General features: G+C 38.3%; 1 protein-coding gene across 2 annotated transcripts in view; it reads left to right on the top strand.

The window, feature by feature from the left end:
* Positions 1-2,368: 2,368 nt before the first annotated feature.
* The window catches only part of LOC127933487 (leucine-rich repeat and fibronectin type-III domain-containing protein 5-like), a 75,706-nt gene continuing 55,968 nt past the window's right edge, over positions 2,369-22,106 (top strand). The window contains exon 1 of one of the 2 annotated variants that reach the window (XM_052530519.1): positions 2,369-3,142. The gene's annotated coding sequence lies outside the window, so the exon portion shown is untranslated. The remainder of the gene's footprint in view (positions 3,143-22,106) is intronic. The other variant, XM_052530518.1, reaches the window with a different exon arrangement.

Raw genomic sequence — 22,106 nt, 5'->3', positions numbered from 1 at the left:
ACTGGCGGCACTGCATTCACTGCGTGGAACATTCCTGCACTCGGGCCACGTAAGGTTCGTTCTTAATCCCGACCATTTGCTGGATTTCTATGGAAGGGACTGAGGGTTTTGCGTTGAACGGTAGTCCGAGACAAATAGTAACCTGTCCATTTATGGCAAGCTATATAAACGTTTATTCCTTTAAACTTACTAGTAGCCCATCTTTTATTTAGTTATTTATTTATATTAATAGAAAGATACTTTCTCATTATACACAATTAGGCTACGTATTCTTTTGCTACTGGTTTATTCTAATGATGACAAGTAACATTTTTTACTGATATTTACAATAAATAATCCAGTAAATCTGTGATTTCAACTACTCATTATGTAATGTATTCCATTTTTACTAGTAGCTTTAATTTAGGCACTTATACTTTAAGTAACAGACCTAATGTGAATTGACAGTATTCTAGCTTTACTAGCAAATTTACTACTACTGTAGTCACTATTCCAGTAAATTCTGGTTAAAAAATACAAAATTTATCATTATTAAACTATATAGACGCCATTATAAATGCCAAGTAAACAGCAATTATATACCAAACAGCAACTGTATACCAATTATAACAAATATATTATAATTGGTATACAAATGTTAAAATGAATTGGACCAATGATGATTCTTAAAGACTTTTTCAGTGTCATTGTGGAAATTAGAGAAATTAAAGCTGGTTTGATAAATTCCATTAAACTAAAATTCAACTAAAACTCCAAAAAATAAAAAAAATAAAAAAGTCTTTTCATGCAAGACTTCTGATCACCTTCTGTTGGAATTACTGGATTTCATCTTCGAGATTATACCAAGCAAAAAAATGTGACCCGCACCTTAAAGGATTAGTTCACTTCCAGAATAAAAATGTCCTGACAATTTATTCACTCACATGTCATCCAAGATGTTCATGTCTTTCTTTCTTAAGATGCAAAGTAATTAAGGTTTCTGAGGAAATTATTCCAGGATTTTTCTCCATAGAATGGACTTAAATGGTGGCCAATTCTTTGAAGGTCCAAATTGCAGTTTCATTGCAGCTTCAAAGGGCTCTACACGATCCCAGCCGAGAAATAAGTGTCTTATCTAGTGAAATGATCAGTCATTTTCTAAAAAACATAATAAAAATGTATTTACTTGTTAATCACTTGTTTTTGAGCCTGTCCTCCAACAAAAAACGACCATATAGGTCGTTTGTGCAAGCACCTTATTACGACCCATTTTACATTTTAAAGTTAAGCACCCTCTAGCGGGCGTAAAAATAATAACAGTATCGTGTTGCGTCTGTGGTCATGAAATGACTTATAATGTCATTACCAATCAAAATGCACATTTATTTAAATGCAATGTGTGGGCTTTTTACACCGACCTCACAGTATTTACTACATATTTTAATAGGTGGATAATTCATTCGAATGACCACACCTAACCCCACCCCTAAACCTAACCCTCACAAAAATCAAGCTAAATTATGATTTATTGAGCACATACATTTTTGTGCGCGTCCGTTCCCTGGCATTGAACCCATGATAGCATGATTACATATCAAGGTATAACACAATAATCTACCAACTGAGCTACAGGAAACACAATAATACTTAATGCATGAAGTCCATCAAGTTGAGCATTTGTGGTTAAAAACGATATACAGTTTTATTTTATTTTAGGAAAATGAACAATCATAAGACCCTAGATAAGACCCTTAAGGCCTGTTCACTTCAAGGACGATAATTATAAAGATAACAATAAATATATAGTTTTAGAATTTAAATCAGCAGAGGAGCATGTGCTTGGAATAAAAATACGATATCCACTGGTGTGGATGCTAATTATCTTTATAGTTATTTTTCTAGGTGTGAATGGCCTTTTATTCCCCAACAGGGATCGTGAAGAGCCCTTTGAAGCTGCATTGAAACTGCAGTTTGGACCTTCAGCCTGTTGGCCACCAGTAAAGTCCATTTATGGAGAAAAATCCTGGAATTCTTTCCTCAAAAACCTTAATTTCTTTGCGACTAAAGAAATAAAGAAATGAAGATCTTGAATGACGTGGGGTTGAGTAAATCATCAGGATTTTATTTTCTATTCTGGAGGTGAACGAAACCTTTAATAGTATCCAATGAAAAGTTAACTAGTGAAATTAAAGGTCCCTAGTATAAAACAAAAATAAAATCGATCCTCCATGAATAAACGCTAAAGCAGCTTGCCATAGTTCGTGGTTTTGTTTACTTTTTCCGTCGTCTTCGAGCACTAAATCAACAGCACTTCTCACTTCTCAGTTACACACGTATCGAGTATTGCGAGCGTCAGTCTGAGCCAATCCGTCATGATGTCCTGCGTTCTCTCTCCCAATCCAAACAGCAGGGGAGAAAGAACAGCCGTACTGATGATCCCAGGCAGTGACTGGTGCAAAACTAGTTTGTTTAAACGGCTCGACCGTTTTGATGAGGAATTCGCTTCATATTTCCGCCTCATGGGCAATTAATTAGACATCTCCTTAAATTTTCAGCATCCTATGTGTACCGACTTGTATGAGATATTTCGAGTAATAAATCCATTCTCATCGCGTGTGGAGAGCGTACACTGCCTGAGGAGAAGACACTTTTACTACCTTCTGGATGGAGGGTCTGCGCGGAAGGCAGTCGGTCAGTGACTGTGTGGATTAAGCGGGGAAGAAGTGCTTGTAAAGGTGCAGTGGTGAGAAGGTCTCTCTGTTGAGATCTCTGATGACTTCTCGGGTTTAATGCGGACGAAAGCTCGCGCTCGAGCGAGGTGCGTCGACGGGCGGGAGGAGAATGGCACGAGCTTCCGCGCTTCTGAGGGGAAAACAAGTACTTGGCTTTCTTGAGGGGCGTCGGGCACATTGCGCTGGAATTTGATTGTCCCTTAGAGTTCGTTTTTTGGAGATATCTATCCATTACGTCGAAAGGGGGGAAAAACATTGGATTTTAGTGGTTTTGGAAATGGGCTTTGGGGAGTTGGATGCCTTCATATCACGCGCACCTTTTAATTTAGTGTGAATCCAGTGGAACACAACATGGGAAAATATGACAAGTGAGAAGATTCGGTTCCTCTGACCCTCGGTGCTTCAAGCCGGACTGGCGTTCCTTCTGCTAGGTAAACTTTTCTTTCTGAATATTGAGTGGAATTTCACATTGAACGGTCCCTTCTCGACCTCCTTGAAGAATAGGTGCCGAGAGTCGAAATCCCTTTTCAGAGTGTCTGGGTGTTTTTTTAGGCAAGGTCATTATGTATCTTCAGGAGTAGAACATTTTATTTTGCTCTCAGAAATGATAAATAAGTGCATTGAAATGCTTCATAATACCGTATTGTGGAGCATCAGCTTCATCCATAAAATATATAGTTATGGTTTAGTCTGAGTGCTTGTACTGTGGAGATAATGGTATGGATGGGTTTGTGTGGTTGTTGGGCGGTAGAGGGGGTTGTGTTGAAAGACTAGATTGAAATCATTTCTTTAATTTGCGTCCACATCCCTAATCTGCTCTGTCAATGTCAAGGTTTTTTTTTTTTTTTTTTTTTTTTTTTGTGAAATATAGACTAGCAGAAGCAATGAAGTAATATTCTTCAGAATTGGCACAGATCCAGTCGATGATATAGGAGGGGTATCACAGTCATATGTGCACTTGTGTTACATGTCATTTTTCAGATAAAAGTGATTTTCATTCACTGCAGGAAGACAAAGAATATAGCAGCGCTGAAACTTGTATTTTATTGTGATTTTTTTTTTTTCACTGTAAAAATGTATTTTGTGTGTGATGTAAATGTTTCATCCGTCTGCAAATGGTTTAATTCTGAATTCCAAGCATGCATAGTTAATATTAATGTAAGAGGGAAGAAACACTTGCAGTGGTTTTTGTGGATGTGCACAGCTTTTTGATTATTCTGAATACCTACATAGTAGAAAAATTCTTGCTGCTTAGGTTTTATCATCATTTGCCGTTCACCTGATACATGTAGCCTGCAGCAATATGAACGGTCTCTATCAGTCTTCATCAGCCTGTCTGTTACCAAAAAGATAAATGAATAAAATATTGTTGGAAATATATCCTTGCATGCTTTACTCTGCAACGCGCTAGAGCATTTAGATTAAAATTATATTTCAGAATAATAAACCCCAAATGTATGTTTTATTTTAAACTGATTCCAATTCCATCAATTGCTTTGACAGAAATCCTCAATTTGTCTTGAATTACTTGAAAAGAAATGCAATTACTGTTGTATATGTTGTTTCTGAGTAAACACAGACATATGAGATATGTTGTTTGATATAAAGCTGCTGTATATTTTTGGCCACAGTGTTTGAGTTTTAACATAGAGTAGATGGGTAACTGAACTGCAGCACCTCTTCCACTGGCTGGTGGTGCTATAATTAGGGCCCGAGCACCGATGGTGTGAGGACCCTCTTGGAATTGCTCCGTTTATTATTATTATTATTATTATTATTAGGGCCCGAGCACCGATGGTGTGAGGACCCTCTTGGAATTGCTCCGTTTATTATTATTATTATTATTATTATTATTATTATTAGGGCCCGAGCACCGATGGTGTGAGGACCCTCTTGGAATTGCTCCGTTTATTATTATTATTATTATTATTATTATTAGGGCCCGAGCACCGATGGTGTGAGGACCCTCTTGGAATTGCTCCGTTTATTATTATTATTATTATTATTAGGGCCCGAGCACCGATGGTGTGAGGACCCTCTTGGAATTGCTCCGTTTATTATTATTATTATTATTATTATTATTATTATTATTATTCTTCTTCTCCAAAATGAATCGCATTTTTGAGGGCCTAAACATGCTCGAAAAGTCATGAAACTTTGCACACACCTCAGAACTGGCGAAAATTTACGTCTGATATGGGTTTCAGAAGTGGGTGTGGCAAAATGGCTCAACAGCGCCACCTATACACGTTCAACGGTGTGCGCCTCGAGCTACGTTTCATGTACATGTATGAAAATCGGTATACACATGTAACTCTCCAATACCTACAAAAAAGTCTCTTGGAGCAAAATCTGAAACCCAACAGGAAGTCGGTTATTACTAATATTATGAGCAAATTTTGTGTCATTTTTGTCATTTCCATGCGTTGTATTTTAACGAACTCCTCCTAGAGATTCATTCAGATCAACACCAAATTTGGTATGCCTAATCTGAAGGCCTTTGCGATGTTAAATTGCGAAGCTTTTGAGTTTTCATTAATGGGCGTGTCCGTGGCGGCCTGGCGAATTTCGATGATTCGCCATGAAACAGGAAGTTGCTATAACTCAGACATACAATGACCAATCTGCCCCAAACTTCACATGTTTGATGAGACTCCTGACCTGAACAGATTGACATGCCCATATTCAGTTATAGTCATAGCGCCACCTACTGGCAACAGGAAGTGACATATTTTACACTGCGATGAACTACTCCTAGAAATTTTATGACATCAATGTATTTTTTGTGGTCAGTCTAATCTAAAGGCCTGTGCGATGTTAAGTTGTGAAGATCTTGAGTTTTCGTTAAAAGGCGTGTCCATGGCGCCGTCACGAAGTTCGATGTCTCGCCATGGGAATAAAAGATGTTATAACTCAGGCATAAAATGTCCGATCTTCCCCAAACTGCACATGTATGATAAGAGTCCTGGCCTGAACACATCTGAAGGCCAAAATTCCATCAGGTGTGGCAAAATGGCTCGATAGCGCCACCTATACACTTTCAACAGAGTGCGCCTCAAGCTATGTTTCACGTACATGTACAAAAATTGGTATACACATGTAACACACCAATACCTACAAAAAAGTCTCTTGATACGAAATCCGATTCCCAACAGGAAGTCGTTTATTTAGAATTTTCTCTGCAAAATTGGCGTTGTTTTTGCCATTTTCAGGGGTTGTACTTTAACGAACTCCTCCTAGAGATTTATTCAGATCAACACCAAACCTGGTCAGTGTAATCTTAAGCCCTTTGTGATGTTAAATTGCGAAGATCTTTAGATTTCGTTAAAGGGCGTGTCCATGGTGGCCTGACAAATTTCGATGTTTCGCCATGAAAAAGGAAGTTGCTGTAACTCAGACATACAATGTCCAATCTGCCCCAAACTTCACATGTTAGATAAAACTTCTGCCCTTAACAGATCTACATGCCCACATTCAGCTATAGTCATAGCGCCACCTATTGGCAACAGGAAGTGACATGTTTTACGCTGCAACAAACTACTCCTATAATTATTTTGAGATTAACATATATTTTGTGGTCAGTCTAATCTAAAGGCCTGTGCAATGTTAACTTTTGGAGATCTTGAGTTTTTGTTAAAGGGCGTTTCCATGGCGCCATGACAAAATTTGATGTCTTGCCACAGCAAGAGAAGTTGTTGTAACTCAAGCATAAAATGTTCAATCTTCCCCAAACTTCACATGTTTGATAAGAGTCCTGGCCTGAACACCTCTGAAGGCCAATATTCCATTATAATGATAGCGCCACCTGCTGGCAACGGTAAGATTGGCACATATATGGGATATACTTTGATATATTCCACTTATATTTAGGACATTAAATGAATATTTCTCAACGTTCACCTTTTTACTAAAGCCACACGATGGCGGTGAGCCCGGGTGCGAGGGCCCGTTCATCGCTGCTTGCAGCTTTAATTATTATTATTATTATTATTATTATTATTCTTCTTCTCCAAAATGAATCGCATTTTTGAGGGCCTAAACATGCTCGAAAAGTCATGAAACTTTGCACACACCTCAGAACTGGCGAAAATTTACGTCTGATATGGGTTTCAGAAGTGGGTGTGGTAAAATGGCTCAACAGCGCCACCTATACACGTTCAACGGTGTGCGCCTCGAGCTACGTTTCATGTACATGTATGAAAATCGGTATACACATGTAACTCTCCAATACCTACAAAAAAGTCTCTTGGAGCAAAATCCGAAACCCAACAGGAAGTCGGTTATTACTAATATTATGAGCAAATTTTGTGTCATTTTTGTCATTTCCATGCGTTGTATTTTAACGAACTCCTCCTAGAGATTCATTCAGATCAACACCAAATTTGGTATGCCTAATCTGAAGGCCTTTGCGATGTTAAATTGCGAAGCTTTTGAGTTTTCGTTAATGGGCGTGTCCGTGGCGGCCTGGCGAATTTCGATGATTCGCCATGAAACAGGAAGTTGCTATAACTCAGACATACAATGACCAATCTGCCCCAAACTTCACATGTTTGATAAGACTCCTGACCTGAACAGATTGACATGCCCATATTCAGTTATAGTCATAGCGCCACCTATTGGCAACAGGAAGTGACATATTTTACACTGCGATGAACTACTCCTAGAAATTTTATGACATCAATGTATTTTTTGTGGTCAGTCTAATCTAAAGGCCTGTGCGATGTTAAGTTGTGAAGATCTTGAGTTTTCGTTAAAAGGCGTGTCCATGGCGCCGTCACGAAGTTCGATGTCTCGCCATGGGAATAAAATATGTTATAACTCAGGCATAAAATGTCCGATCTTCCCCAAACTGCACATGTGTGATAAGAGTCCTGGCCTGAACACATCTGAAGGCCAAAATTCCATCAGGTGTGGCAAAATGGCTCGATAGCGCCACCTATACACTTTCAACAGAGTGCGCCTCGAGCTATGTTTCACGTACATGTACAAAAATCGGTATACACATGTAACACAGCAATACCTACAAAAAAGTCTCTTGGTATGAAATCCAAATCCCAACAGGAAGTCGGTTATTTAGAATTTTCTCTGCAAAATTGGCGTTTTTTTGGCCATTTTCAGGGGTTGTACTTTAACGAACTCCTCCTAGAGATTTATTCAGATCAACACCAAACCTTGTCAGTGTAATCTTAAGCCCTTTGCGATGTTAAATTGCGAAGATCTTTAGATTTCGTTAAAGGGTGTGTCCATGGCGGCCTGACAAATTTCGATGTTTCGCCATGAAAAAGGAAGTTGCTGTAACTCAGACATACAATGTCCAATCTGCCCCAAACTTCACATGTTAGATAAAACTTCTGCCCTTAACAGATCTCCATGCCCACATTCAGTTATAGTCATAGCGCCACCTATTGGCAACAGGAAGTGACATGTTTTACGCTGCGACAAACTACTCATATAATTTTTTTGAGATTAACATATATTTTGTGGTCAGTCTAATCTAAAGGCCTGTGCAATGTTAACTTTTGGAGATGTTGAGTTTTTGTTAAAGGGCGTTTCCATGGCGCCATGACAAAATTTGATGTCTTGTCCACAGCAAGAGAAGTTGTTGTAACTCAAGCATAAAATGTTCAATCTTCCCCAAACTTCACATGTTTGATAAGAGTCCTGGCCTGAACACATCTGAAGGCCAATATTCCATTATAATGATAGCGCCACCTGCTGGCAACGGTAAGATTGGCACATATATGGGATATACTTTGATATATTCCACTTATATTTAGGACATTAAATGCATATTTCTCAACGTTCACCTTTTTACTAAAGCCACACGATGGCGGTGAGCCCGGGTGCGAGGGCCCGTTCATCGCTGCTTGCAGCTTTAATTAGGGCTCAAGCCCGAAGGGGCGAAGAGCCCTATTGTTCCCCTAAGGATTATTCTTATTATTATTATTATTATTTTTTTTATTTTTTTTTAAACCTTCCGGGCATTTTTGGGGGCCTTAACATGCTCAAAAACTCTTGAAAATTGGCACACTCATTGGAATCTGCGGCCATCAGGACGCCACAGAGACTGGGACCCGGGCGTGGCACAGGGGCTCTACAGCGCCCCCTGGAACACAGTCAGACACCTTGAACCATAGCTCACACACACTTGCATGTATTTATATGAAACTCAGTACACTTATAGATCTCATTGAGCTGAACAACTTTCGCGCTCTATGTCATAGGCTCCGCCCAACAGGAAGTCAGCTATTCAGGGCTGTTTAAAAAAAGCATGCTCTGGAATTTGAAATACTCCTCTGAGGTTTTCAACCCGTTCGCCACGAAACTCGGTGAACATGATCTCAAGACATTGGGGATGAAAAATTGCGAGGGGATTTTTGATATCTCGAACGGTTTGCTCGTGGCGAGGCTTTGAAATTATGGCGAGAAATAAGAAACAGGAAATGTCTAATAACATCCACATACATTTCCTGAATTTGATCAAACTTCATTGGTTTGTTCGTTGTATGATACTGATCGTATATATGTGACTATTAGGAGTCAACATTATAGCGCCACCAACTGGCAGCAGGAAGTGTGTCATTTTCCAAATGCTTTGAATTCAGCATCTTATTTTTACTCTATTTACTTAAAACTTCATCAGAATAATGACAAAACACGGCCGATGTAAATCTGTTGTGGGGATATTGATATCTGATATAGTGTTGCCATGGCAACGTGTCAAACTTGAATGTTCTGTTATGGTGAGTTTGAGGCAGACAACAAGCTCAGATTTACATGAAACTCAAAACACATATCAGTATTAGTGATAGCTAGACAATGGCAAAAGCTTTTAAAAGGGCGTGAAGGAGGCACTCTATAGCGCCACCTTTTGTCAAAAGTGGGGGGGTTAGTTTTAGCTACAGACACCAAACTTGGTACATAAATTGTTCTTCTCAAGACGGACAACTTTCTAATTCGCAGTCATAAGCTACGACCAACAGGAAGTTGGCTATTTTGACTTGAATATGGATTTTTGGGAATTTTCTTTTGTGAATTAATGCATACTCCTCCCAGGGGAAGTACACTATACACACCAAACTTTGTCTACATTAAGAAAAACCATTGAGGAACTTAAATTGCGAACGGATTTTGGTTAGCTTGAACGGTTTTGTCGTGGTGAATTTTTGAAATGACAGTAAAAAGGGAAACATTAATTGTCTTGTATGTTTAAATTGCAGCTTCCAAACACTTCAAAGCATTTTTTCATACAAAGATCAAATCATTCTGAGGAAATATGCATAGTTTCACGACTTTACAACACTGTATGGATAAAAGAAAATTAAAAAACTGTCAGACTTCTCAACTGACATGATCTCACTCTGGCCACCCTGTCTGTGTGAGGGAAGGGAGGGGGAGAGGGAGGGGGAGTGTGAGGGGGTTGGTGACTGTGACAGTGTGTGTGGACTGTAGGGAGGGGCTGTCTGGCAGAGAGAGAGAGAGAGAGAGAGAGAGAGACCTAATCATCCCTTTAATAATCAGAAAAAAAAATCTATATTTTAAATTGTTATTGTTTTTGTTGTTGCTAATGGTGGTGTTTTTTCCTTTCATTACAGGTTAAGAAATCTCTTAGGCCTTATCCTTTTCTGACAGTTTTAGGGATTTAAAAACATCCTAAGAACCCTAATTTGTGCTGCAAATAATAATTTCAAACTCATTTGATACTGACCTATGACAACCTGTGACGTGACATGACATTTATTAATCTCATGGATGTAACAGTAAAACTCTTCAACTGACAGATAAAGCTGCAATGCAAGCAAAACTATTTCACAAATGCTTATAGGTCATTAAAATCATTACAAAACACTAATACATTATTTAAGGATTTGGTAACACTGTAAAATAATGTCTAATTTGTTAACATTAGTATATGCAATGGTAACACTTTATAATAATTGCACTCATTAGCTAAGCATTAGTAAATAGTTCATGATTATAAAGCCTTTTCCCTTAATAATAGTCATTATTAAGCAGTAATACATCCATAAATAAATTGTTCTTGGTTTAAAAGCACATATATTACAAAGGAGATTAAAGTCTCAGTTGTCTTATAAAATAAATAAATAAACACAACCCAGTTTGATTCAGAATTCAGAAATATTTATTTCAAGATGCAATAAAAGGAAACTGTACACTTGAATAGCTTTTATGCGATTCTTGAAGGATTAGCATCACCTCCTCTTGTAAGATGGTTTGAGGAATATATCTTCGAGATTGTACCGCTGCTCCCTATATGCATAGTATGCAGTCTTCTTAGGGCACCAACTCCCAGAGGGGGCACCATCCCAGTTGCTCAAAAAAACAAAAAAAAAAACATGCGCCATTCTCCCATCCGCGCTCGCGACCGCTCACACCTCATGTTTGCGGCTGAATGTTCGTAATTGATGGATGGACATCTATGCCTGGGTATAGGACATCAGCAATCCGGAACAGAGAAAAGAAAATTAAAGAAAATAAAACAGGCATAAAGTTGTCTTGACATTGGAGTTTCTAGAGTCTCAAATTTAGGGCCGGTCTCTAAAGTTACATGTGCTATTGTTAAATAATTTTCTAACGTCAGTAGCATTTGAAGAGAATGACTTACAGTCATAAAAACAACTGTAATTGTTCATCTAGGTGACAGCTATAATGCACAATTAAATTGAATGTTTGATATTTATTACAACAAACTGTAAGTCATATGTAAATTATGCTACTTTTTCACATGGGCTCAAATGCAAATTTGAAGCTCAATAGCATTTGAGAAGAAAGACTTGCAGTCATAAAACAATTGTAATGTGTTCATATAGGTGTCAGCTACAATGCACACCTTATACATTTTTTATTAATATTAAAATAAAGTGTTACTAAAGTTATATATATTGTTCTGTGTATATGATTTCAAAGTCTAGATTGGTCGGATTAACCCTTTAACTGCCGCATCCCTTAAAACTTGATTGTCAGAGGGTTACTGTAAATGCTTATGCCCGCTGGGCACAGTTATCCTGATGCCACCGGGGTGGCGTTGCACTGATGGCTTGAGCCCGACATCGCTGCTTGCAGCTATATTTAGGGCTCAAGCCTGGAGGGCGAGAGCCCTATTGTTTTCCTTAGGATTATTTTTTTTTTTTTTTTTTTTTTTTTTTTATTCTTCTAATTTTTTTCTAAGGTTTCGGGGGCTTTTGGGGTCCTTAACATGCTCAAAAACTCTTGAAAATTGGCACACACCTTGGAACCTGCGGCCATTAGGGCCGGGCAGAGTCTGATACACGGGCGTGGCACAGGGGCTCTACAGCGCCCCCTGTAGTACCGAGGGCCATATATCATGCATACTTGCACGTATACATATGAAACTTGGTACATATATATAACTCATCAAACCAAACAACTTTCACACTGCATGTCATAAGCTCCGCCCAACAGGAAGTTGGCTATTTAGGGTTTTATGAAAAACACATGCTCTGGAATTTGATATACTCCTCTGAGGAACTCCACCCGTTCACCACAAAACTCGGTGAACACGATCTCAAGACATAGGGGATGCTAAATTGCGAAGAGATTTTTGATATCTCGAACGGTTTGCCCGTGGCGAGGCGTTGAAATTATGGCGAGAAATGAGAAACAGGAAATGTATAATAACATCCACATACATTTGCTGAATTTGATCAAACTTAATTGGTTTGTTCGTTGTATGATACTGATTGTATATATGTGACTTTTAGGAGTCAAAGTTATAGCGCCACCAACTGGCAGCAGGAAGTGAATCATTTTCAGAGCGCTTTGAATTCAGCATCTTATTTTTACTTGATTTGCTTCAAACTTCATCAGAATAATGACAAAACACGGCCGAAGACAATCTGTCGTGGGGATATTTATATCTAATATAGTGTTGCCATGGCAACATGTCAAACTTGAATGTTCTGTTCTGGTGATTTTTAGGCAGATAACTAGCTCAGATTTACATGAAACTCGAAACAGATATCAGTATTAAAGATAGCTAGACCATGGCAAAAGCTTTTAAAAGGGCGTGGAAGAGGCACTCTATAGCGCCACCTTTTGTCAAAAGTGGGGGGATTAGTTTTAGCTACAGACACCAAACTTGGTACATAAATTGTTCTTATCAAGACGGACAACTTTCTAATTCGCAGTCATAAGCTACGACCAACAGGAAGTTGGCCATTTTGACTTGAATATGGATTTTTGGGAATTTTCTTTTGTGAATTAATGCATACTCCTCCCAGGGGAAGTACACTATACACACCAAACTTTGTCTACATTAAGAAAAACCATTGAGGAACTTAAATTGCGAACGGATTTTGGTTAGCTTGAACGGTTTTGTCGTGGTGAATTTTTGAAATGACAGTAAAAAGGGAAACATTAATTGTCTTGTATGTTTAAATTGCAGCTTCCAAACACTTCAAAGCATTTTTTCATACAAAGATCAAATCATTCTGAGGAAATATGCATAGTTTCACGACTTTACAACACTGTATGGATAAAAGAAAATTAAAAAACTGTCAGACTTCTCAACTGACATGATCTCACTCTGGCCACTCCGTCTGTGTGAGGAAAGGGAGGGGGAGAGGGAGGGGGGAGTGTGAGGGGGTTGGTGACTGTGACAGTGTGTGTGGACTGTAGGGAGGGGCTGTCTGGCAGAGAGAGAGAGAGAGACCTAATCATCCCTTTAATAATCAGGAAAAAAAAATCTGTATTTTAAATTGTTATTGTTTTTGTTGTTGCTAATGGTGGTGTTTTTTCCTTTCATTACAGGTTAAGAAATCTCTTAGGCCTTATCCTTTTCTGACAGTTTTAGGGATTTAAAAACATCCTAAGAACCCTAATTTGTGCTGCAAATAATAATTTCAAACTCATTTGATACTGACCTATGACAACCTGTGACGTGACATGACATTTATTAATCTCATGGATGTAACAGTAAAACTCTTCAACTGACAGATAAAGCTGCAATGCAAGCAAAACTATTTCACAAATGCTTATAGGTCATTAAAATCATTACAAAACACTAATACATTATTTAAGGATTTGGTAACACTGTAAAATAATGTCTAATTTGTTAACATTAGTATATGCAATGGTAACACTTTATAATAATTGCACTCATTAGCTAAGCATTAGTAAATAGTTCATGATTATAAAGCCTTTTCCCTTAATAATAGTCATTATTAAGCAGTAATACATCTATAAATAAATTGTTCTTGGTTTAAAAGCACATATATTACAAAGGAGATTAAAGTCTCAGTTGTCTTATAAAATAAATAAATAAACACAACCCAGTTTGATTCAGAATTCAGAAATATTTATTTCAAGATGCAATAAAAGGAAACTGTACACTTGAATAGCTTTTATGCGATTCTTGAAGGATTAGCATCACCTCCTCTTGTAAGATGGTTTGAGGAATATATCTTCGAGATTGTACTGCCGCTCCCTATATGCATAGTATGCAGTCTTCTTAGGGCACCAACTCCCAGAGGGGGCACCATCCCAGTTGCTCAAAAAAACAAAAAAAAAACATGCGCCATTCTCCCATCCGCGCTCGCGACCGCTCACACCTCATGTTTGCGGCTGAATGTTCGTAATTGATGGATGGACATCTATGCCTGGGTATAGGACATCAGCAATCCGGCACAGAGAAAAGAAAACTAAAGAAAATAAAACAGGCATAAAGTTGTCTTGACATTGGACTTTCTAGAGTCTCAAATTTAGGGCCGGTCTCTAAAGTTACATGTGCTATTGTTATACACTTTTCTAACGTCAGTAGCATTTGAAGAGAATGACTTACAGTCATAAAAACAACTGTAATTGTTCATCTAGGTGACAGCTATAATGCACAATTAAATTGAATGTTTGATATTTATTACAACAAACTGTAAGTCATATGTAAATTATGCTACTTTTTCACATGGGCTCAAATGCAAATTTGAAGCTCAATAGCATTTGAGAAGAAAGACTTGCAGTCAATTGTAATGTGTTCATATAGGTGTCAGCTACAATGCACAGCTTATACATTTTTTATAAATATTAAAATAAAGTGTTACTTAAGTTATATATATTGTTCTGTGTATGTGATTTCAAAGTCTAGATTGGTCGGATTAACCCTTTAACTGCCGCATCCCTTAAAACTTGATTGTCAGAGGGTTACTGTAAATGCTTATGCCCGCTGGGCACAGTTATCCTGATGCCACCGGGGTGGCGTTGCACTGATGGCTTGAGCCCGACATCGCTGCTTGCAGCTATATTTATTATTATTATTCTTCTTCTCCAAAATGAATCGCATTTTTGAGGGCCTAAACATGCTCGAAAAGTCATGAAACTTTGCACACACCTCAGAACTGGCGAAAATTTACGTCTGATACGGGTTTCAGAAGTGGGTGTGGCAAAATGGCTCAACAGCGCCACCTATACACGTTCAACGGTGTGCGCCTCGAGCTACGTTTCATGTACATGTATGAAAATCGGTATACACATGTAACTCTCCAATACCTACAAAAAAGTCTCTTGGAGCAAAATCCGAAACCCAACAGGAAGTCGGTTATTACTAATATTATGAGCAAATTTTGTGTCATTTTTGTCATTTCCATGCGTTGTATTTTAACGAACTCCTCCTAGAGATTCATTCAGATCAACACCAAATTTGGTATGCCTAATCTGAAGGCCTTTGCGATGTTAAATTGCGAAGCTTTTGAGTTTTCGTTAATGGGCGTGTCCGTGGCGGCCTGGCGAATTTCGATGATTCGCCATGAAAAATGAAGTTGCTATAACTCAGACATACAATGACCAATCTGCCCCAAACTTCACATGTTTGAAGAGACTCCTGACCTGAACAGATTGACATGCCCATATTCAGTTATAGTCATAGCGCCACCTACTGGCAACAGGAAGTGACATATTTTACACTGCGATGAACTACTCCTAGAAATTTTATGACATCAATGTATTTTTTGTGGTCAGTCTAATCTAAAGGCCTGTGCGATGTTTAGTTGTGAAGATCTTGAGTTTTCGTTAAAAGGCGTGTCCATGGCGCCATCACGAAGTTCGATGTCTCGCCATGGGAATAAAAGATGTTATAACTCAGGCATAAAATGTCCGATCTTCCCCAAACTGCACATGTGTGATAAGAGTCCTGGCCTGAACACATCTGAAGGCCAAAATTCCATCAGGTGTGGCAAAATGGCTCGATAGCGCCACCTATACACATTCAACAGAGTGCGCCTCGAGCTATGTTTCATGTACATGTACAAAAATCGGTATACACATGTAACACACCAATACCTACAAAAAAGTCTCTTGGTACGAAATCCGAATCCCAACAGGAAGTCGATTATTTAGAATTTTCTCTGCAAAATTGGCGTTGTTTTTGCCATTTTCAGGGGTTGTACTTTAACGAACTCCTCCTAAAGATTTATTCAGATCAACACCAAACCTGGTCAGTGTAATCTTAAGCCCTTTGCGATGTTAAATTGCGAAGATCTTTAGATTTCGTTAAAGGGCGTGTCCATGGCGGCCTGACAAATTTCGATGTTTCGCCATGAAAAAGGAAGTTGCTGTAACTCAGACATACAATGTCCAATCTGCCCCAAACTTCACATGTTAGATAAAACTTCTGCCCTTAACAGATCTACATGCCCACATTCAGTTATAGTCATAGCGCCACCTATTGGCAACAGGAAGTGACATGTTTTACGCTGCGACAAACTACTCCTATAATTTTTTTGAGATTAACATATATTTTGTGGTCAATCTAATCTAAAGGCCTGTGCAATGTTAACTTTTGGAGATCTTGAGTTTTTGTTAAAGGCCGTTTCCATGGCGCCATGACAAAATTTGATGTCTTGCCACAGCAAGAGATGTTGTTGTAACTCAAGCATAAAATGTTCAATCTTCCCCAAACTTCACATGTTTGATAAGAGTCCTGGCCTGAACACCTCTGAAGGCCAATATTCCATTATAATGATAGCGCCACCTGCTGGCAATGGTAAGATTGGCACATATATGGGATATACTTTGATATATTCCACTTATATTTAGGACATTAAATGCATATTTCTCAACGTTCACCTTTTTACTAAAGCCACACGATGGCGGTGAGCCCGGGTGCGAGGGCCCGTTCATCGCTGCTTGCAGCTTTAATTATTATTATTATTATTCTTCTTCTCCAAAATGAATCGCATTTTTGAGGGCCTAAACCTGCTCGAAAAGTCATGAAACTTTGCACACAACTCAGAACTGGCGAAAATTTACGTCTGATATGGGTTTCAGAAGTGGGTGTGGCAAAATGGCTCAACAGCGCCACCTATACACGTTCAACGGTGTGCGCCTCGAGCTACGTTTCATGTACATGTATGAAAATCGGTATACACATGTAACTCTCCAATACCTACAAAAAAGTCTCTTGGAGCAAAATCCGAAACCCAACAGGAAGTCGGTTATTACTAATATTATGAGCAAATTTTGTGTCATTTTTGTCATTTCCATGCGTTGTATTTTAACGAACTCCTCCTAGAGATTCATTCAGACCAACACCAAATTTGGTATGCCTAATCTGAAGGCCTTTGCGATGTTAAATTGCGAAGCTTTTGAGTTTTCGTTAATGGGCGTGTCCGTGGCGGCCTGGCAAATTTCGATGATTCGCCATGAAACAGGAAGTTGCTATAACTCAGACATACAATGACCAATCTGCCCCAAACTTCACATGTTTGATGAGACTCCTGACCTGAACAGATTGACATGCCCATATTCAGTTATAGTCATAGCGCCACCTATTGGCAAAAGGAAGTGACATATTTTACACTGCGATGAACTACTCCTAGAAATTTTATGACATCAATGTATTTTTTGTGGTCAGTCTAATCTAAAGCCCTGTGCGATGTTAAGTTGTGAAGATCTTGAGTTTTCGTTAAAAGGCGTGTCCATGGCGCCGTCACGAAGTTCGATGTCTCGCCATGGGAATAAAAGATGTTATAACTCAGGCATAAAATGTCCGATCTTCCCCAAACTTCACATGTGTGATAAGAGTCCTGGCCTGAACACATCTGAAGGCCAAAATTCCATCAGGTGTGGCAAAATGGCTCGATAGCGCCACCTATACACTTTCAACAGAGTGCGCCTCGAGCTATGTTTCACGTACATGTACAAAAATCGGTATACACATGTAACACACCAATACCTACAAAAAAGTCTCTTGGTACGAAATCCGAATCCCAACAGGAAGTCGGTTATTTAGAATTTTCTCTGCAATATTGGCGTTGTTTTTGCCATTTTCAGGGGTTGTACTTTAACGAACTCCTCCTAGAGATTTATTCAGATCAACACCAAACCTGGTCAGTGTAATCTTAAGCCCTTTGCGATGTTAAATTGCGAAGATCTTTAGATTTCGTTAAAGGGCGTGTCCATGGTGGCCTGACAAATTTCGATGTTTCGCCATGAAAAAGGAAGTTGCTGTAACTCAGACATACAATGTCCAATCTGCCCCAAACTTCACATGTTAGATAAAACTTCTGCCCTTAACAGATCTACAAGCCCACATTCAGTTATAGTCATAGCGCCACCTATTGGCAACAGGAAGTGACATGTTTTACGCTGCGACAAACTACTCCTATAATTTTTTTGAGATTAACATATATTTTGTGGTCAGTCTAATCTAAAGGCCTGTGCAATGTTAACTTTTGGAGATGTTGAGTTTTTGTTAAAGGGCGTTTCCATGGCGCCATGACAAAATTTGATGTCTTGCCACAGCAAGAGAAGTTGTTGTAACTCAAGCATAAAATGTTCAATCTTCCCCAAACTTCACATGTTCGATAAGAGTCCTGGCCTGAACACATCTGAAGGCCAATATTCCATTATAATGATAGCGCCACCTGCTGGCAACGGTAAGATTGGCACATATATGGGATATACTTTGATATATTCCACTTATATTTAGGACATTAAATGCATATTTCTCAACGTTCACCTTTTTACTAAAGCAACATGATAGTGGTGAGCCCGGGTGCGAGGGCCCGTTCATCGCTGCTTGCAGCTTTAATTATTATTATTAGGGCTCAAGCCTGGAGGGCGAGAGCCCTATTGTTTTCCTTAGGATTATTTGTTATTATTATTATTATTATTTATTCTTCTAATTTTTTTCCAAGGTTTCGGGGGCTTTTGGGGTCCTTAACATGCTTAAAAAGTCTTGAAAATTGGCACACACATTGGAACCTGCGGCCATTAGGGCCGGGCAGAGACTGATACACGGGCGTGGCACAGGGGCTCTACAGCGCCCCCTGGAATACTGAGGGCCATATATCATACATACTTGCACGTAGACACACGAAACTCGGTACACATGTAGATCTCATCAAACCAAACAACTTTCGTACTGCATGTCATAGGCTCCGCCCAACAGGAAGTTGGCTATTTTGGGTTTAGTAGTCATATTTTTCGTCAAAGTTGTGGGGGCTTTTGGGGTCCTTAACATACTCAAAAACTCTTGAAAATTTGCACACACTTTGGAATCTGTGGCCTTTAGGAGCCTGCAGAAGCTGGGACCCGGGCGTGGCACAGGGGCTCTACGGCGCCCCCTGGATCACAGTCAGAAATGTTGATGTATAGCTCACACATACTTGCCAATATTCATATGAAACTCAGTACACATATAGATCTTATTGTGCCGAACAACTTTCGTATTGAATATCATAGGCTCCGCCCAACAGGAAGTCAGCTATTTAGAGTAATGTAAAAAGCGCATGCTCTGGAATTTGAAATACTTGTCATAGGTTTTTTACTCGATTGCCGCCAAACTCGGTCAACATGATCTCAAGACATTGGGGATGAAAAATTGCCAGGGGATTTTTGATATCTCAAACGGTTTGCTCGTGGCGAGGTGTTGAAATTATGGCGAGAAATGAGAAACAGGAAGTGTCTAATACCATCCACATACATTTCCTAATTTTAATCAAACTTCATCAGATTATTCATTGTATGATGTCGATCGCATATATGTGACTATTAGGAGTCAAAGTTATAGCGCCACCAAGTGGCAGCAGGAAGTGTGTCATTTTCAAAATGCTTTGAATTCAGCATCTTATTTTTACTCGATTTGCTTCAAACTTCATCAGAATAATGTTAAAACACAGCCGATATAAATCTGCTGGGGGGATATTGATATCTAAAAATATTGTTGGCGTGGCAACATGTCAAACTGGAATACTTCTCAGGTGATTTTGAGGCATATAACATACTTAGAATTTCATCAAACTCAGAACACATATCAGTATTAGTGACAGCTAGACACTGGCAAAATTTCATAAGAGGGCGTGGAAGAGGCACTCTATAGCGCCACCTTTTGTCAAAAGTGGGGGGGTTAGTTTTAGCTACAGACACCAAACTCAGTACAAAAATTTTTCTTATCAAGACGGACAACTTTCTAATTCACAGTCATCAGCTACGACCAACAGGAAGTCGGCTATTTTGATTTGAATGTGGATTGTTTTTTACATTTAGCTGTGAATTAATGCATACTGCTCAGAGGAGAGTAACACTATACACACCAAACTTGGTGTACATGTTGAAAAAACATTGAGGAACTTAAATTGTGAATGGGTTTTGGATAGCTTGGATGGTTTTGTCGTGGGGATTTTTTTAAATGACAATAAAGATGGAATTATTAATTTTCCTGCATTTTTAAATTCCAAACACTTCAAAACCTTTTTTCATACAGAAAAAAAGTTATTCTGAGTAAATATGCATAGTTTCATGACTTTACAACACTGTATGGATAACAGAAAATTAAAAAACTGTCAGACATCTCATATCACTCTGTCCCTCTGTTTGAGTGTGTGTGCTTAGACTTCCATTGTCTGAGAGAAATAGCGCCCCTACAGGTGCAGTTACCGGACTAAAAAAGGGAGGAGACTGTCTTTTGGTTTCACTTTTAAATCGGTTAAAATACAAATAAATACTTGGATTTAATTCACACTGACAAGCTAAACCAACATATATGATTATTATCAGGTCAGGGCTCATTAATAATTGATGTGTGGTCAGTGATACGTGAGAAACACGAGAGATGAATCACCGCTCTGAGCAGGAGCGTGTGGAATGATGAGCTCAGAAAAAAACGAGTTTATTCTTGTTTTATAGCTATTTAAAATAAAGTATTGCAGCGATATCACACAATTCACCAATTAGAGCACACCAAGAGCTAAATTAAGATGTTTTTGAACTGTTTGTGTGAAAATGAAATATTTGCGGCTGCCTATCTGAAATCACTGCCTCCGATCAGCGCGCACAGTGTCACAAGTTCAAAACTAACGAATTTATTCTTGTTTAAGAGCTTTTTAAAATAAATTATTGCCATAAATGCACACAATACATCCATTATAACACAACACGAGCTAAATGCAGGTGTTTGTGACCCGTTTAAGTGTGCAAGACTATTTGAAAGCGCGACTGGCAGAATAACATGTATCTCTCGAGCTGCAGGATTCTGCCTTTCGTCGTAAGAACGAACACATCATGGACAAGATTATTTCAAAATACATAATAGCTTGGCGAATATAAACGAAAACAGCCACGTGAACATAAACTGTTGAGTATTAAATCTGAAGTGGATCTACTGGATTTTAATATTAAGTGACCGCATATACCAGCTGCTTCTGTCTTCAATTTTAATCTATATAAAAAATTAAACTCATTCATCTTGGCTGCTTTTTTAATGTGTGTACGTATTTATTTATTATTTTGCTCTAACAAGACTTAATCTATATTTAATTAAATCAATTACATTTGATTTTACATTTGATTTTTCCATTTCTGCATCTAAACGCCTAAAAACCTAAAACATGCTCTATTATACTATTGTTAGCAATTTCTTTATCGTCCAATTTATCTGGTGTACACGCTTTTATTTTCATAATAAATTCGTTTGTTAGATTATACACAGTTATAGTGGTCTATAATAAATATTGACAGGTTTTATTCAAGCTGTTTAGAATGATTGCCGTAGGCAAATTTTTAAAAATGTAAATCCCAAAAAAAAAAAAAAAAATTGTAAATAAATAAAAAACATTGGAAAAGAATAACTTGTACTTTTTTATACATTTTGTATAGTTTCATAGTTTATGCATTATAGTTATAAAAAACAAACAAATTTAGCCACTCACATAGAAATCTTAGGCCTTATCCTTTTCTGACAGTTTTAGGGATTTTTACAAATCCTAAAAAACCTTATTTGTGCTGCAAATAATAATTTCAAACTAATTTGATACTGACCTCTGACATCCTGTGACATGATATTTATTTGAATTTACATAATCTCATGGATGTAACAGTAAATCTGTTCAGCTCACAGATCAAGACTAAGCTGTAATGCAAGCA

Source organism: Carassius gibelio, chromosome A17 (assembly GCF_023724105.1).
Source record: "Carassius gibelio isolate Cgi1373 ecotype wild population from Czech Republic chromosome A17, carGib1.2-hapl.c, whole genome shotgun sequence".
Lineage (NCBI taxonomy): Eukaryota > Metazoa > Chordata > Actinopteri > Cypriniformes > Cyprinidae > Carassius > Carassius gibelio.
Note: the sequence above shows the minus strand (reverse complement) of the source record. Positions and strands in the feature narration are given on the sequence as shown.